Source organism: Sciurus carolinensis, chromosome 1, assembly GCF_902686445.1.
Source record: "Sciurus carolinensis chromosome 1, mSciCar1.2, whole genome shotgun sequence".
NCBI classification, from domain to species: Eukaryota; Metazoa; Chordata; class Mammalia; order Rodentia; family Sciuridae; genus Sciurus; species Sciurus carolinensis.
The window spans coordinates 127,737,403-127,757,295 of NC_062213.1; the positions used below are offsets into that span (position 1 = coordinate 127,737,403).

The 19,893-nt window shown below is 36.0% G+C and overlaps 1 protein-coding gene across 3 annotated transcripts in view; it reads right to left on the reverse strand.

The window, feature by feature from the left end:
• The window catches only part of Tlcd4 (TLC domain containing 4), an 87,233-nt gene that overhangs the window by 61,438 nt on the left and 5,902 nt on the right, over positions 1-19,893 (reverse strand). Inside the window, exon 2 of one of the 3 annotated variants that reach the window (XM_047548598.1) lies at positions 17,721-17,910. The exons of the other annotated variants lie outside the window; for them this stretch is intronic. The gene's annotated coding sequence lies outside the window, so the exon portion shown is untranslated. The remainder of the gene's footprint in view (positions 1-17,720; positions 17,911-19,893) is intronic. 3 annotated transcript variants of the gene reach the window in all.

Here is a 19,893-nt window from a genome sequence, read left to right on the forward strand (position 1 = left end):
CCAGTGAAAGTCCATATCATGTATGACCACAAGAATTGGATCCTAATTAGAATAAGTTGTACTCCATGTATGTATAATATGTCAAAATATACTGTCATGTGTATCTAAACAGAACAAATTTAAAAAAACAAAAAGAACTAGATGAAAACCTGAATTCAATGGTGAACTACAATTTTTCATGTTTTGTTCAGAAACAAAATTCAAGCCTTTCAATTAAATTTAGAATGAAATTGTGGAGAAGTGACATTCAAGAATTTAAAATAAGTAAATATAGCATTAAAATGAAGACTTCAAAAAAAGTTTTTGAAGAACTCCAAATTTTCAAGACTAGACACAGTAAATCAAATTTACAAATAAACTTATTCAAACTCAAAAAAAAGAGTGCCTAAGGATAAATAAGGATATGCAAAATTTATGAGGAAAACTTCAGAACTCTGCTGCATGACCCCAAAGTAGAATCTGAACAAATGAAGAGTCAGACTGTGTTTTTGGATAGTCAATATATGTCAATTCTCCCTACATTTTAATTTAAAAATTTTTACAATCACAATGAAAATGCTAACATATTATTTTATGGAATAGGGCAAACTGAATCTAATGTCATGTGTGAAAATAAATAGGCAAGAATAATTTTTCTCAAACTCTTCTAAAAAGATCAGTGAGGGACTGGGCTTATAGCTGAGTGGTAGAGTATATGTTTACCATGCACAAGGCCCTGGGTTCATTTCCCAACACCAAAAAAAAAAAAAAAAAAAAAAAAGACTATGGAATAACCCTCTGTATATTAAAAACATTATAGAACCCAAATAATTATACACTTGAGGATTTGTGTGTGTGATGCTGGGGATTGAACCCAGGGTCTTCTGCATGTGAGGAAAGCACTCTACCAACTGAATCCATAAATATTAATAATTCTAACGAAAAATGAAACACTACTACATGACTGAAAAATAACAGTAACATAAGCAAAATTGAAATACAAATTATAAGCTGGGGAAAATACCTGATATTCAAATCACTGATAAAGGGCATCTTAAATGTAAGAAGCTTCCAGATATCTGGAAGAAAACAAAATTCAACCACTGAAGAGAAAAATAGAGGGCAATAACATACATCAAAAAAAATTTGTAAGTTGCCTTCGAACATTATAAATTCATGAAATACATTCCAATTAAAACCAACAAGCCCCATCCCATAATCAGATTGCTATTCTACTTCCCCACTACTCTGATTTAGAGCATTCACCTTTCAGTATAGCTCCTCAGATTGGTTCTACCCTCCACCTTTTTAGAAAGATTTGCAAATTTATGAAACTGCCTTTTTTCTTAATAGTCTAGATTCAAAAACACCTTGTTAACAAGGCAAATAGACCTTACCTGGGTAACACTAGAAGTGTTGTTTATTAACATATAAAATTCATGCTTACTGTTTTGTAACATGAAGAACTCATATATCAGTATAACAAAAATTAGTTTGAACATGTTCCCTATCTTGGTCCTTTGAACAAATGTTCTTTAAAAATTAAAATTCATAGTTGAATTATTCATGAGTAGTTTTCATAGACCTTATAGCTAAAATACAATTTTAGGAAATTAGAAAAAATTCCTTTGGGACTAGGAATGGAACTACCATATAACCCAGCTCTACCATTCTTTAGTACTTATCCAGAAGAATTATTCATCTGCCTATGATAGCAATACATGCATGCCCATATTTATAGCAGCACAATTTACAACAGCTAAGTTATAGCACCAGCCTTGGTATCCATCAATAGAGGAATGGAAAAGGAAAAGATGATATATATATATATATATATATATATATATATATATATATATATATATATCTCCCATGGAGTTTTATTCAGTCATAAAGAAAAACAAAATTATGTCATTTGCAGGAAAATGGATAGAACTGGAGAGGATTATGTTAAGTGAAATGAAACCACATTCAGCAAGTCAAAGGTCATATGTTTTCTCTCACAGGTGGAACTAGAGAGGAAAAAGTAGAGGGATGGAATCTCATGAAAATAAAAGGAAATCAGTAGAGTAGAGGAAGGGGACCAGGGGAAGGCAGGAAGGGAGTAAAAAGGAAAGTACTAGGGAAAGAAATTGACCAAATTATGCTATATTCATGTACAAATATATTGTAATGAATCCCACTATTATATACGATTATAATGCAATGATGAAAAATAGGAATATTCTTTCATATAACATCCCCTGCTCCACCTCTCTCCTCTGCTTAAATGTATTCAATTCCAAACTCAAATATTTGTAGTGATGTAAATAAATTATTTCATTGGCCATACATAGACAAGAAACCATCCTAAAAATAATTTATAAGAACAATTTTTGTAACTGCATTTTTAATATACATATTTTCTCACTTATAAATTTATCTCCCAAACTGATCTCCTGTCATTATGACTATTGTTCATACAATAATAGTATTACCATAATCAATTCACTCACCAAATTTGAATCATGTTCATTACTATTTGAAGTCCCTGTTTAGACAGTCTATGTGAGAAGTCAGAAGCATCAAGAATGGCAATTATTATTTACCAAGAAAATGTAATACTAATTCAGATCTCCCATTTAATCTTTGGGCCTGTGTTCTAGGCTCTTTAGTAAAAACAAATCATTTTAATTCTCCAACAAGTAACAGTTTTGAAAAATTACCCATGCCATCCCTTTTCAAAATATTTTTATTTTTCTTTACAATATATTAAGAATACTTTAAAAAAAAAAAAACTAGTTTCAGTGAGAAAGGTATTTTTATGGGGATTTATTTTCTACAAAGAAAGGATTCTGGTCTCAGGTTTTAAAATTCTCCTTGTAGAAAATATAAAATAAAACATCATTTTTGAAAGACAGTTACAATTAAATTTTATCTTCAAACTTTGTCATATATATTTTATAATAAAATGTGTATTATCTCTAAATGTTAACAATATTGAAAAAACAAAACATTGAGAGAAATGGATTGTGGAGTAAGGAAAAATTGTAACTACTAATACTCTCTATGTAGTATAATTATAACATCATTAATAAAACACCATCAGTATAAGGAAACTTAACTCAATGTATTAATTCTTCCTCAAATCAAATAAAAAAGTAAAGAAGTTCACAAGCATAAAAGTGAATGTCAGAATTTTTAAACATAGAAATTATTTCTTTAGATATAAATAAGAAGCTCACTTTATCTCCCAACATGTACAGTATAGAAGCACATACAAACGTTTACAAGAGATAGATGAGATCTTCAGAATTCAGACGACCTTTGGCAATAATCATTTTTCAGATGAGTATTATTTCCAGGGATTCTCCATCTCTCCACATGGCTCACAAGATCTGCCAAGCCACCACAGAGACCTGGGAGTCACCATTAACTCTTTCCTGTTTCCATAGCACCCAGTGTCTACATTAGGACCAGTGCTTCCAAACTAGTCTCTTTTGTTCAGTCTTGTTTGCATACACATCTCTTCTCATTGGCCTATACTTGCTGCCACCAATAAGAAAATAAATATTTTTTTAAATTTAGAAATGAAACCATATTCATTAATTCATTAATGCATTCAACTTTGAATGAATATATGATTAGTCTTAGACAAATGACTATCAAAATCTATCATCTATAGAAGAGGCAACATTATGAACATAGGAATCAAATGCACAATTTTGATTGTTGAGCCTCACAACTGTGTTCTGAGAGCTAACTCACTGAACACAGTCAAATTTTAAGATGCTCAAAGACCAAGTTTCTATATTATACAACTTCACACCATACGTTGCACCCTGCAGCTTTGCACCCTTCATTGCACCATGGGTGATCTCCACGGATTCTCACCACTTTTCTCAGCTCAAAATGTGTGGCTGAGAACGAATCTTTTTTTATATATATTTTTAAATCGTTGATGGACCTTTATTTATTTCTTTATATGTGGTTCTGAGATTCGAACCCAGTGCCTCACACATGCTAGGCAAGCACTCCACCACTGAGCCACAACCCCAGCCCAAGGAAGAATCTTAACTGACAATTAACATCTAGAGAGGGAAAAAGTATGAGAATGACATTCCTGGGTTTTGTTTTGTTTTATTTTTTATCCTGAGCAATTAACTAAGTAATAGAAGAGCATCAAGTGACCTAAGGGGCTACTTTGTGTTGCATTAAAATACAAGACTCCTCTAAAGAACTCTTCCATAGAAACTGTCCTCTAATTTATACCTGAAGTCCTCCACCAGATGACACCTTAAAAACTGCCAGGATTTGGCTTTTAATATTGTTTTATGCACAGGGTATTTCACTAGTACAAAAGGGAAAGTATTCCCCCAATGTACCAACATAGAGGTGAAGGGAACCCAGTTTCAATTCATTTTGTCTTAATCTGAAGTATTACTTCTTAAAAAAAAAAAAGAATATCCATTGTAAGAGCATCACGAGATGCTTTGAAACGAATAGTGCAAATTTGGATTACTGGTCATGTAATAAATGCTTGGAAAATAAGTAATTATAACCAATAGCTAAATCACCAACTATCTAGATTCAACATTTGTTATACAGATTTGGGCAAAAGGGGATGAATAAATTAAGTGGAAGATCAAAACCACTTGTCTCCTAAATAATTCAGATGTGGTTTCTGTGCTTTTTAAATCTTCTTTGATTTGCATAACCATTACAACAGTAAAGACCAATAATGCTTTGACTATAAGGAAATAAACAAACATACAAAGAGTTAACTCACTGATATACCTGTATGGCTTCATTACCTTAACCCAGAATTCAACCCTTTTATTGTTTATAGGAAATTATCTCCAAGCATTTCAATATTCCTCCTGGGGAGAGATTCCTAGGAGTTGAGTAGACTTTTCCCCCAGCCCTATGTTCCACTTTCTCTTCTTCCCTACACTGGAGTTGAATGAGCATCTTCTATTGCTTAAGTCCCTTAGAGTTTCACTGCCTGTCAAAGAATTTCTTCCAAATAAATATAGAGCATTACCCAATAGCAGTTCTACAAAAATCATTCTTCAGCTCAGTCTATCACCTTTGCTCATATTTCTCTGTAAACTCTTGCTACTCTCCTCCAGTCCTTGAGATTTTCATATTAGTCTGGAGGATTCCTAAAACTTGAGAACACACAGGTTTTTCTGTTTTGCTTAACTCTGTATTTTGCAATTAACCTTTTGCTCAGTCACTTATGGTTACTTGTATTACCTACTCCAGGTAATAGTTTCACCCAACTTTAACCCTATCTCAACTTTGTCTTAATCTCCCTGTTTTCTCCTTAGTTTCCCCCATTCCCTTGAGGTATATGTTATATAACCTCCACTTATACACTACCTAAAACTCTCTTGAGCTCTAGATCTACATTTTCAAGATGCTACCAAGTTTCCCCAGGTTCTTCAAATGAAGTAAAATATATAACTTATCATCCCCCTCCTCTCTATACTGTTCATTCTCTATCTTTCTCCACTTATAGAGAGTCATCATGCCTCTTGCCACCACCTCAGAAGCCTCAATTTTTCTAGATTCTTCCCTCTTGATTAGCCCTCATGTCCAAGAACACACCAAATTCTGTGAATTCTGCTCACCAAATTTATTTATTTACATCTTCTACTCTTCCTCTTTCACTTACTGAGTTTAGGCCCGTATACCATCTTTTACCTCTGATGTCTCCCCAGCATCATAACAGGAAAATTTCCTTTACATCTTCTCTCACTGCCTACGACCACATATTTCACATACAATAGACTCTCAACAATATCCATTCATTGCAGAAGAGACTTCAAATCCTTATATCTTACACCTTCCCCTTCATTCATAAGTTGCCTCTTTCTCCAACTTCATACCTCTGTAGAATTCTTCTGATCTGCTGTTGGTTTTCTCATCCTTTCACCTCAAGTCCAAAGCTTTCTATTACTCTTTATTGCCTATCAAACAAATGCAGATGTGAAAAATCCTCCAGTTGAACTCAAATCTACCTTTCCTGTTTTTTTCTTCATAGTTTCTACTGTGTTCTCAACTCAAGTCTAGCCAAATCCAACTACTAGTCATTTAAAAAATATATAGTTTCCTGCCCCCTGCTTATGCTGTCTTTTCCTCACTTGTGTCTTAGTTAAGGCTCAAGTTCAATACTGTGCCACCTTTTTTGTGAAACTTAGATTCCTCCAGATGGAATTTCTCTCTTCCTCATCTCTCCTTTGAGAGTTTGAGCAAGCTTATGAATTTCTTTATATAAGTATTTCATTTCTCTTACTAGGAAAGCAGCATCGAAGAGTTGTTCAAAGTGGTGTTTTTCAGACCATCTGCAACAGAGTAACTGGAGTCTCATTAAGGACAAAACAAAACCTTATAAAATCAGAGTCTCTTGAGGAAAATCTCAGAACTCCATGCTTTAAGAATAAGTGTCCCAGAAAAGTGCACAGTATGGAGCATAGCTGGAGACCTCTGAGTTGAAGAAATGAGCCTTCAAGTTAGTCAGAATGGGAGCTGCTTTCTACTTACAGCTCTGTTAAAAATTGTTTTCAGAAAAATCTAGAAGTCATGACTGTCATACAGATAGAAAAGAAAAAAATGTTAAAGATGTTATTTATTAACTCATTTAGTAAGAGACCTAGGAAGATGTTATATCCTGTTTTAAAGAGAGTCTGAAGACACATTTTATTTATAAAGAGTTGTAAAATGTTTCAAATTCAGTGAAAGGCAGGAATCAGATGGCCTGGAAGGTCTAAGAAATGCAATTTTCTACTGAGATATGAAGTTTTTTATACCTCTTGCTAGCTGTGTGACTGAGTATACTATTTAACATCTCTATGTTTCAGTTACTTTATCTGTAATACCGTGATAATAAGATTTTATAATTTTTTTCATGAGAAGAATACTTATCTAATATAGTTATTGTGAGAATTATATGAGTTAATGAGTGCCAGGAGTTTTGGAAAGTATAAAGAAAATTATACTTAATAAACATTACCCAGTAGTAGTAGAACTACGAGTAGCAGTAATACTCATTATTAGTCCCTTGATACTGACTCATTCTTGCTTACTAATGAATGTATCCTTCCACTAAATCAACCCATGTGTGTTAAATACCAATTTATGCTAGGTTTGGGTGGATAATAAGTAGTCCCTGTCCTTAAGGAGTCCAGGATAGCAGAAGAGATGAGAATTTAAACAAATATGTTCACAGGATATAAATAATGATATCAGAAGTATGTGAGCAAATCGACAAAATGGCTAGCCACAGGACAGGATTAAAGTGAATTTGTAGAAGGGTGAACAGGAAAATCACTAAGGAAACAGCATGGTAATAATTATTATGGTAGATCATTGCATATGTTACTCATTCAATTTGCATAAGGGTCAATAAAAGTTTATTCTAATTGAGTAATAACTGTGTCAGGCACTATTCCAAAATACCATCAATACCCTACTTAATAAAAATGTTTTTTTTTTTTTTTTTTTTTTTTTTTTTTTTTTTTTTTTTTGCGGTGCTGGGGATTGAACCCAGGGATCTATGCTTGCAAGGCAAGCACTTTACCAACTGAGCTATCTCCCCAGCCCTAAAAATGTTTTTAAAAGCACAAAAACCTGAGGTTTAAAGAAAGTAACCAACATTCCCAAGACGATCAACCAGAGTGAGAAAGCCACAAGTCATCCCAAACAGCCTGTTTCCAAACTGGGAAAATATAATTTCAATTTCCTGATAGGAGAACTAACACCCAGAGATATTAGGATATCTCTCACTGTTTAGAGACTGATTAGAACCTGGACATCTAGTTTTAAAACTTAGGCAGATAAGGAGGAAGAGTATTCCAGAAAGAGGGAGAATATGAAAAATTGGGGCAGCATGGGAGATCTTGGCATGTTCCCTGGAACCTCAAGCTCTTAGAACTCAATGTCAATATGGAAACAACATCAGAAGCTGAGGGCATTAAAGTAGACAGGGATTATGAAAAATAAATTATCCCACAATAAATTACGTAGACTCTACTCAAGAGGAGATGAGAAAACAAGGAAGGATTTTAAGTGATGGGATGAGGAGTTCAAAGGCTTGGAAATAGGAAGCAGAGCAACCTGTTATGAGGTGGCAAGGACTAGTATTATTGAGATCAAGAGTTCTGAAGTCAGACAAACTGCCACTTATTGTGACCTTAGGAAAGAGAACATCTTTGAGCAAGAGCCTCTCATCTGTAAAATGAATATAATAATAGGATTAAGGAAAATAAGTAAAAGAACACAGGTCAGTATCTGATACTGTATTTCAGATCTAGGAGGTGTTCAGTAAATGCTAGAGGTTATATTGTTGTTTATTGCTCTTATTATTGTGATACAAATACATTGAGACTTAGTTTAGGTCTTCTTGAAGGAAGAACTTATCAAATGTATTCACTGATGCTCTTTTACTTAGGGTATTTAGAAATAAAACCAGTGCTATTTGATTTGTTCAGGCCTAACAGATTATTCTATGTAAAAACAGCAAAGTCTGAAAGTCACAAAGAGAGGTAGGTTTTAAGAATAACATTAGATTAAGTGTTTAGTATGTCAAATATTTCTTGGGTTCCTACTGTATGTCTAACACTGTATAAAGATATATATATAGTTAAAATATACTCTCAGTGAGGACTAGTAGAAAGACTAGTAGTACCAGTAGGACTAGTAGTACCAGTGAGCTAGGGGGTGTCCCCTTGATGGGACTATTGGGACCCTGACCCCATCCGCCTTCTCTTTGCTTCCTGGCTCCATGAGATGAGCAGTTTCCTCTGCCATGTGTTCCCACTTTAATGTAGTAGCTCACCACAGCCTCCCAAACAACAGGTCACCCACCATCATCTGAAATCTCCAAAACTGCAAACCAAAATAAACCTATCCTCTTTTTTCAGTTAAAAAATAGATGTAATCTCCTTTCATGAGGAGTCAAAAGTCTACACTACGTTCTTTTGAATACTTTCTTTCATTCCTGACCCCTGGTCTTCTCACTTATTTAAAACTTTACACTCACCTCTGAGCTATTTACACTACTGCTAAGAAGTAACCTTGGTCTCCCTACTCCATTACCCTTGTACCCTTGAAGGGTAGTACAGCCTCCTTACCTGGCTACTTGAGCTGATGCATCAGATTACACCTTGTCTGATCTTAACCTACTCTGGGTATCCTGCCCTGGTTCCAAGACACCTTGCTACTATAGTGAAGTTAAACCAGTTCTCTCAATAGCTGGTATTAGAATTCTTGTCAGAAGAAAACACCCTAACAAATCATTATATGTAGATACTATGCCTAGAGAACTGAAGTTAGTATTAGGCGTATAACAAAAGAGAAACTATTGTACATTAGAAATTGACTTGGGGGTATGGAAAAGCACTGGGGGGACAAGTGAGAAGAGAAAAGAGATGGAAGGCAGAGTAACTTCAGTGTATGCCTAAAATACTTCTTAAGATATACAATATTCTAAGTTACTTGTATTTCTTTAATGCCCCCTCATTGCTCCCAAATCTTCAGTAAGTTTTCTATTACCCCTAAATTCCCATACCTCCTCAGGATGCATGCACAGTGTGAGTGGAGGAGGCAGTGAGGTAAGTGGGAAAATCATAGCATGGGGCCAAGTTGTACTGCTAAATCAGAGCCATGAGATAGTTCATAAACTGAACCCATTAGTAAAAGTAAAGGCCCAAAGTAATGCTAAAATCAGATGCCCACAAAATTGACAGAATATTTCAGAAGTGTCGTACTTTATAAGAGTTGCATAACAACTTTTATTTACTAAAAAAACAAAGCAGATGATTCCAACTGATATCTAGGTCATGATTTCATCAGAGTCATTGACTAATTGGCACACTCTTAGGTCAGCCTTTCCAATCCCTACCGTCCACTCCCCAAAGCTAGCCACCATTGTCATAGCTCTGGTTACTTCTACAGTCTTTCTGGGATCAACAAATATTTTCTTTAAATTACCTGGTAGTAAATAGCTCAGGTTTTGTGGATCAGATGATTAGAGTAACTCAACACCTAATGCCTGGAAATAACTATAGGCAACACATAAATGAATGGGTATGGTTGTATTCCAATAAAATTTTATTTACAAAAACAGGTGGTGGACCTTCTGCTATGCCCCTTCTGTTCTCCACATTGTAGTCAAGGGTGCTATTCTAAATGTTACTCTTTTGTTAAAGCACTTGAATGACTTTCCATTACCCTTAGGATAAAGTTCAAATTCCTCAACTGGGTAAACAAATTTCATCCCATTAGCCTCCTATATTAGTCAGAAGCTCTGTGAGAATTTAAATTCTGAAATGCTTAATAAATAATTGATGAATAAGTGGATTCTTGACTTACAAGTAAGTAAAAAATACCAAGGACCAACCTGAATATGGAGGGGGCTCTTAAAAGCTAAGTGGAGGAGAGTTAACTGGGATTAGTTGAACAGTTCCTTCTAACCCAAAGTGCTGGAACACTCTCTGCTTGCTTTTGCAGTTTGCACAGAGGGTTAAGAAACATACATCTCAAGACTTCCTGATGCAGTAACCAGTATAAAGTATATTTGGTAATTTCCCTTTCAAAAGTGACCTTGACTTGCCTGTCTGACCAATATTCACATTTTACATGTAATGGAGCAGGCATATTCTATGTGCCAGACCTGCAGGATTTAATTATTTAGTCCTCCTTCAATCCCCACAATAACACTATGAGAGTCTTCCTTTTATTATTCTCATTTACTGTTGATAAAATTAATATCTAAATAGATTAAGCAATGTGCCAAAGAAACAGAACAATTTGCAGAACCAATACTGAAGGAAGAAAATCTGATTCCAAAGCTCAAGTTTGTAACCTCACACTACGTTATAGTTTTTCTAGAATATTATCTGTTTTATATGTCTCTGAATACTGCTCCTATTCAACCCCAGAAATCTTCTATGGTACTCCTGTAAGTTTCATCCTTAATCTCATAGACAGTGTGGTTGATTTCAAGATAATCATAAAATTTACTGAGTACAGTTATTGTGATTAGTACTATTCAGGTATTACTTCATCTAAACTTCACAGACGTTAAAAGATAAGATTATGTCCATTTTACAGAGGAAGAAACAAAAGCACAACAAAATAAAATATTGTATTCAAAGTCACACAATTAGTAATGGAAGGAGCTAGAATTAAAATTCATTCAGTCATGCTGACTCCACAAGTCACACTCCTAGTAAGAAGAGAACAGATGTGGAAAGAGAAAGGCCAAAGCATTCCTCAGTCCTTCGTAGGATAAGTTGGAAATTATGGTGAAGTTGAAAGGTTCAGACTTAAGTATCCTGGATAGGAGTGTATCTTGGATATTTGTTGCTGCCTAATAAAGTATCACAGAAGTTAGTGGCTTCAAACAACTCTTAGTATCTATTCTGAAAGTCAGTGTTGGGCTTGACTTAACTGGGAGACTCTTCTGCTTTCACCTGGACTCACTCATGTGACAGTCAGTTGGAAGCTTGGTAGAGGCTTGATGGTCATAAGGTCTCTGACAGACATAAGTGTCTGACCTATGCAGCTACAAAGGGTCCTCGTTTAGAAGGACCTGTGATTTGTTTGATTTGCTGTTGCCATCTTGAATTTCTTAATGTTTATGGAACAAAGGGCCCCTCTGGGCCAAGTAAAATATGTTTCTAGTACTGTTTGTTGTTATTGTAGAATGCCAGCTTGGCATTTTTCTTTATATTGCCTCTCAATCACAATGACGCCAGCCCACCACATTTCTTCACATGATTATAGGACCTTTGAAAGAGAGTGAGAGCGAAGACTCTCAAGGTCTAGGCTCAAAATTCCCATATCACTTCTGCTACATTTATGCACCAAAGGAAGTTATAGGTCAATCCAGACACAAGAAAGTAGAGAATCTGGGGTCCACAACTTTACAGGAAGAATAGGAAAGTCACATGGCAAAGAGGCCTTGTTATGTTTAGATATGAATTGTCCCCCAAAGCTCATGTGTGAAACAATGCAAGAAAATTTAGAGTTGAATTAATTGTATTGAGTGTCGTGACCTAGCCAGTGCATTAATCCCCTCACAGGAGTTAAATGGGTAGTAACTCTAGGCAGTCAGGGTGTGACTGCAGGAGGTGGGTCCCCAGGGATGTGCCTTTCGGGTATATATTTTGTCCCTGTTGAGCGAAGTTTGCTCTCTTGCATGTGCGTTCTCACTCACCCCCAACCCCTGCCTCCTGGTGCCATGTTCCCAGATGCTGTCCCTCTCCACACTCTTCTGCCATGGTGTCCTGCCTCACCTGGAGCTCCAAGGCACAGAGTTGGACGTCTATGAACTGAGACCTCTGAAACGATGAGTCTCCAGATAAATTTTTCCTTCTCTAATTGCTCTTGTCAGGTCTTTGAATTGCAACAGCAAAAACAAACAAACAAAACAAAACAAACAAACAAAAAACAGGCCTATAGAGAAGAATGTGACAAGTTTGTGAACATCACAATGTACCACTGAAAAGATGCTCCTTTATGGAGAAATGAAATAATTTCTTTTTGGACATATTGTGATTCAGGTAAATTCATTAGAAAGTATTCTGTATTTGGATAATATAGGTCTAGAGAATAAAAGAGACACCTGGTAGGATGTACAAATTTGGAAGCTGTCAACATACGATGATAAGTTTCTGAATAAACAGACCAGAACTCGGAGGAAAATTACATAAATTAAGGTGAAGGCTAACAGATATACAATCAATCCCTCAGAGCACTGAAATATTTGAGCAAATTTTTCTTCCCATTATCCAAGACATCATCTATAAGAGGACATCTGTGGTCCTATCCACTTTCTGCAGCTAGCTCAAGGTCTGGTATCTCTGGGGCAAGTTCAACCTTCTCTGTTATGTCCAGATATGACTGTACAGTCCAAGGATCTATAAATTAAAAGAAAATTACTCAATCCCCTCTTTCAAATCAATATGCAAGGGTGGAATAGGAATAAAATGAACTAAAATAGAAATTTCCATCTGAGAAAGAAAAACATGGGAATTGTGCAACAAACTGTAGTTTTTAATTTAAAATTTTGTTTTGTTCTTCTTTCCAGGCAAAAATCCTTTCCCTAGCCTTGGAAGTTCCTTGAATAACCCACCTGGTTGCCTTTTGTTATGCTTTCAGGGTCCTTGGATTTTACCTTGTGGGAGGTTCTTCCTTGTTGATTATTTTCAAGGTACAGAAGTGAAGTGGATGTAGGAGAGTAGCTTTCCTAGAAACAGCTTTAGAATATGAACAATGCCTGGCTTGTGCAAGTCAGGTTTGTGGAGTTTTTTAGCAATACAATTTCCTCAAAATCATAGGTGTTCTTTGTTTTCAGTTCCTCACGTGTAATCCCGGCTTACAATGGTTCGACTTACAATTTTTTGACTTTACAATGGTGTTAAAGTCATTAGCACTTAGTGGAAATTGTATTTCTAATTTGACCTTCTCCTGAGCTAGTAATATATGGTGCAATATTCTCTTGTGATGCTGCTGGACAGAGGCAGCCATCCACAGCTCCCTTTCAGCCACTTGCTCACAATGGGGAAACAGTTGATAGAGACCTACAATGTAGATGTTCAGCATAATTAATAGTTTGAATCTGGAATGTGCTCATTTTTTGAAGGCTTGGTCCCCAGATGGTGGCATTCTTGGGAGGTGGTAGAAACTTTAGGAGGTATGGCCTAGTTGGACAAAGTAGGTGGATATGTCCTGCAGAGAGTATATTTTGTCCCCTGCCCCTTCTCTTTGCTTTCCTGGCCACCATGAGACGAATAGCTCTGTTTCACCACAGGATTCCTACCATGGTACTCTACTTCTCCAAAAGTCCCAAAGTGAAAGGGCTGCATGACTATGTACTGAAACCTCTGAAATCATGAGCCAAAGTAAATCTTTCCTTAAGTTGGTTTTTCTCAGGCATTTTTTCACAGCGATGAAAAGTTGACTAACACAAACAGGTTGGGCATATTCCACAAATAGCTTGGGTATTTCCCAACTTATGACATTGTTGAACTTAACAATGGTTTTCTCTAGATGCGACTCCTTCATAAGTCAGGAAATGTGCCCAGGACTTATACCCAAAGTTCTTTTCTGGACATACCTTTTAAACATGCCTATCCTCCAGCTTCTATGCTGTATTTCTTCTTCTTCCAATTGTTTCAATGGTGGCTACTTTCATATAATCTTTTAAAAATCAGTGAGGCAACACCTTAATCTGATCTTCACTGGGTCATGGTTCAGAAAACAATACCCCAGTGACTGGAGCTTTGACCTGCTGATAGGTCTTAGAAGCTGCCTCAGAATCAACGTCCTTCTGAGCTTCCTTTACTTCCCCCTCTCCCAGCACAGGGAGAGACTTTCCACAAAATTCCCATGTCAACCTGACTGGCTCCACTAAGAGAGGGATTTGCCTTCCAAATGCTTACTGAAATTTCATTAACCAAAAAGACTAAACTAGTGTCACAGGAAGGAAGACTAGAAAATCAAACATCACATCTAGAGCCCAGAATGTTGTCCCAGGCCATTGTCTATTCTTCTGACCCCATTAATCTTTCCTAAAAATAAGGAATGTTAATGGGAGGACTTTAATAAAGTCTTTGCACAGGAGTCTTACCTTCTGTTTGGATTTTCTAACCCTATACAGTCAAATTTTCTATAAATACTTTATTTCCTTTCATTTTCGCTTGCAAACCCAGCATTTCTTATGTGAACGCATTCCTTTCTTGAAAAGCCTTGCTAAATTCAACACAGAGAAAAAAATGATACACTTAAACTCTGCCTCTTTTCAAATGTTTCTCCTGGAGTTCAGTCATAGAAGGAAAGTGGTCAGTATTACAAGTTAAATGCATGAAATTTTTACCAAATATTTTGGCATGGTATAACAAGGGCCCCTAGTTTTCCAAACTGACAGATGTTTCCTCACTGCCAATTGTCTGACTGCTTAGGTAATGTTTTTTATTCTTGGGTTTTGTTAGAAGTTCTCCATTTCTAGGTATTAATTTCTGTATTACTCAGAGCAAAGGCTATGCTACTGTAACAAAGAGACAGCAGAATACAGTGACATAAAGAAAATGTAAGTTTCCATCCCTTTTAACATAACAGAGGGATCTGGACTGGCAGGGCAATTCTGTTCTGTGAGGCCCTTTCATCTTCTTTTCTGCCCTCTCCGAGAATCTCTTTCTCATCTTCCTGGTCGCAGTTGGCCATAGACATGCCGGTGAAGGAGAAAGGAAGAAAGCAGCCCAAGGCAAGCTACCTTCCTTTAAAAAGGTAAAGTAAAAGTTGCATTCATTGTTTCTAGGTCCATTGGTAAGAACTCACCTAGCTGCAAAGAAGGATAAGAAAAATAGTCTCCAGATGAGCGAACATGTAATGAGCAAGAAAAGAATAATAGATTTTATGGTGATAATCATTAGTCTTCCATAAAAAGTGAGAAGAAAAATATACCCATGGTAAAGAAATCTTAGAAATACAAAGAACAGAAGGAGAGAATGAGGATTCTGTTTCTCAGAAGGAAAGAGAATAAGAGTCTGAAAAAATATATGGCACTATCTATCTGGTGGGTACCCAAATTTCTATTTCATTATTTTTAGTATTTTGGGGAATATAATTATTTTAAGGAAAATAGAAAAAAGAAATACTTGAGAAGAATAATATAACAATAATGGTATGAAGAAAATCAGAAGCAAATGGAATAATGTTAAGTTATCGGGAGAAAAAAAACTAAAGAAAAAAATTTTTATTTTCCAAGACAAGAAGGATAAGAAAAGGAAATGTTCTTTGAACTTGAAACTCTGGATGTTATTGGAAAATAATTTTGGGCAAAGCTAGATATCAATGAATTGAGAAGAGAAAATAAACAAAGAAAAAAAAACTGCAAGTATTGATGTAATTTTTAAGAACACTGGTTTTTCACAAAAGAAAGAGGATCATAACTAGCTATGGCTAGTTTCACTTGTATGTGGACTAAGATGAGGACCACCCCCATGGGGCTGAGTTGGGGCAACCTTTCCTAAAGACTAGGATGGTCCCAAGTTCAGAACTGCTACTGTATGTGGGACTTGAATGAGATCTTAAGACCTCCAGAAACCACACCTCCATCTTCACTTTCACGGTTGGTCATTACTGCTACTCCTGTGTGAGAAAGATGGCTTGCTCCCTGGAAAATCAGGGGATTCAAGTGAGGTGTGAGAATAAAGAAGGACCAGAAACACCTTAGTCATAGCCGAACTGTGGGAAAGGCCCTACCCCTTTAGAACATCAATTAGATGGGGAGTGCAACAAATGAGTAAGTCTGAATGAAGAAAAGGAATATGAATCAGCTATAGTAAAACTTACAAATTTCAAGTACCTTTTGTCTGACAGACTAAACTGGATTTATGAGCACTTCCTTTCGAAGCTCCCATCAGAAGAGATGTAGAGCCAACAAATTCTAATTAAATTAGTGCTATTTCTTCAACGTGGCAGAGAAAGCAGGAATCTCTTGATAAGCTCAAAATTCCTTTAAGAATTTCCTCGAGAAAGGATTGGATTGTGTTGTCTCTGAGGGAACTGAAATGCTTGTCATCGCAGTGTGGTGTTCTAGGTGACTTAACTTACAGTGGAAAAAGGGCTGAACCACCACTGAGAGACTCACATTTGACTTTATTCATGAGCCTTGGGCCCATTATCCTCTGGAATCCCCAAAACTGAATACTTATTCAAATGAAGTCCCAGTGCTCATTCAGGTGAAGGGGGCATTATGATAAAGAAGAACAGATTAAGGACTGAGACCTCCTTTGGTGGGAGGTAAATGTTTCTGAAGAAGATAGACAAGATCACCAGTCTGAGTCTGAAAGAAATACAGGTGATGCATAAGTGTCAGGGGAGTAGAGGAAATATTTTCCTTATGAAGCCTGGTCTAGAAGGTGCCTCCCTTGAGTGGTTTGTCACCCCTTTTAGAAAGACTGCTGGAGAAATGTCGTTCAGGATGACTCTCAACATCTGAAATACAGCTTTGCTCTGTGCTCAGCAAAAGGCTTTACATCCATGACAAAGTCCAACTGCATTAAAATAGACTTAACAGTGGAAAAGCACTCTGGCAAAGTGGGGAGAAGGTGTGGTTAAAGACTGCAGTGCCATTTTAATGTGGTCAAGCTGTGTAGTTCAAAGGAGTTATGCTGAGCCAGACTGATTGAGGGAGGGTTTTATTGATTTTGCTTTTATTTTTTAATGGGAAAGACTTAAACTTGTTTTATAGGCTAAGTGTAAAGACACAGTGAGAGTCGATGATTCAAGATTGAGGACAGAGCATAATTGAGGGAAGAAAGGAAAATTTAGATATTCTTCTAAACTATCAGTTAAGATATAGTTGTTCCACAGTTTTATTAGCAAATATTTTAAAAGTATTCAATGTATTAAGGCTTTCTTGGTTCATTAACATTTTTTATCCAAAACAAAATCAGCAAAGAGCCCACTTGAATACTGGTATAAAGAAAGGAATTTTATCTTTAGAAAATAGCTAAGTCTCCTGAGATTTATGTTTTTTAAATATCAGTAAATTAACAGCCTATTTTTAACAAATTGAGAAGTAATTCACAATGATTAGGACACCTAACGTTTACTAATGAGAAATAGGATATTAAATCATGGAAGAAGAAATCAGGTTAAATTTAGGACACAGCAAGGGTTATCTATCCATGTTGTAAAATATATTCATTATTTATACAAAACCTCCAAGATAAAATAGTACTAACCTTTAAATGGGCTCATCTGCAAATTTCATTTTTCTTATCTCTTCTTTCTGTAAAATGTTTCCTGAACCAAGTACGTTCCCCAAGAATCACTATATCCTGAAGCTACTAGATGACCGTAAGACATCCACAGGAAGTCAAATCAATGCACCATCAGAGCTGATTAAGCATGGGAAAGTCTCCATTTTATCACCTACAAAAGGGGATAATAATAGTGTTCAAGTTCATAAGATGATTGTGAGAGGTGGCTAAAGAAGTACATACTTGCTAGATGGTAGATAATGTATTAGTATGTCTATGAACTTCACATTTGCCAGACTTTTTCTTTAGATAGTTAAGGAGTAACAAAGAGTCAAATGAGAATGAAGACACAGTTTTGCATTCCTATCAAGGACAAAAAAGGCTTGAGGGGAAGGAAGATATCGTTGTTCCACAGTTCCATTAGTAAATATCTTAAAAGTATTCAATGTATTAAGGCTTTCTTGGGTTCATTAACATTTTTTATCCAAAACAAAATCAGCAAAGAGCCCACTTGAATACTGGTATAAAGAAAGGAATTTTATCTTTAGAAAATAGCTAAGTCACCTGAGATTTATGTTTTTTTAAATGTCAGTAAATTAACAAGCCTATTTTTAACAAATTGAGAAGGAGAAAATCAGTTCCATGGATTGCAAAGGCAAGCAGTGCTCCATGCAGAAATGTTGTTTCTTTCTTTATAGGTCAAAAACTGAAAAGTCTGGTAAGTTGGAAAATTAAATTTACTGTAGTAATTGGCATTAATGAACAATGTAATCTGGTGTGGTACTTCCCATGATAGTCTGGGAATATATTTTTACATAAGATTTTAATGTCTTATTAAATTATGAACTAATAAAGCACTTGGGTTGTAGAGGGATAGGGTGAGGCAGTATAAACACCTGAAAAAATATAACTGAGATAAATGGATATAAAGTGTTGTCTTAATCATTCACTATATATTCACCTTAAATAATGTTTGACATGATATAGACACAATTAATAGACATATAAATATGTAGTATCCTTTTGGAGTACACTTGGAGAAAAAGCTAGAAAAGGGAAAAGTAATTCTTTACTAGAATGTTAAGTCACTTTAAAAAAAAAACAAAACTTTTTCCTCCTAATTTTATGAGTGAATAGTCAGACATAGTAAATAATACCATATTTCTATCTCACTTTGTTTAATATACAGCACAGTAGCTGGCTTAAATATAAAATAAAGTGTTTTAATGATACTGTAGATGATAAATGTGGACAATAAAAGTCTAACTGACTAGGACCAAATCACAATTCTACCAATTCCTGGCTTCATGACTCAGAGAAAAGAACATGATCTTTCTCTACCTCAGAGTCTTCATTTGTAAAAGAAGGACAGTAGTACCTGTCTTATAGCCATTGATGAAAGAATTAAATGAGTTACTTCATGTTCTAAGTGCTTGGCATATAGTAACCATACAATGTAAGCCAATTATTATAAGTGTTGAATAAATGCCTTAGGCTTCAGGGGTAGCACTCAAGGAGTCCTGGAGCCCCGGCCTTATCTAGGAGAAGGCTGTGATGCAGATATTAGTATATTTAATGTCAAAAATCTTGGCTATAATTGAGATTTCTTGAGTTATACTGTGTGGGGGTTTCAGCCACATCCAGCATGGATGAAGGAAAGGTTAACTGTGGGAGTATGGTGGTGCCAGCAGTAAATCAAGTAATTACCAATAAACGTATCTAATCAATAAACACACAAGAGCCAATACTCAAATGGGAGGGGGCATGAGGGATTGGGCCACACCAGTTCTAACCTCTAACGAGATGGCGTAACCCACCTCTCCTTTATTTATAGTCACACAGATAAAGAGGACCAGACAAAGAGGGGCTTCTTTTGTGAGGAAAGGGATGGGGTGGAGTTAGGGGAGCCATTTGTTTAGGGAACTAGCACATATCAGATAGTAAGCCACTCCCACACAGGGCCACTTAGGCTATCTGGAAGAATCTACCATGGCTACCAGTTCCTGGGAGTCAGGCCTCTGCATCTCATGGCTCAACCAAGCCTGATTCAGGTAGATATGGATGGCTTCCCACAATACTGGGACAATTTCTGTCACCTGTCTGACCCAATGTTCCAGAAATCTTCAATAGTGGGGAGTATAAGCAACAGTCCTGG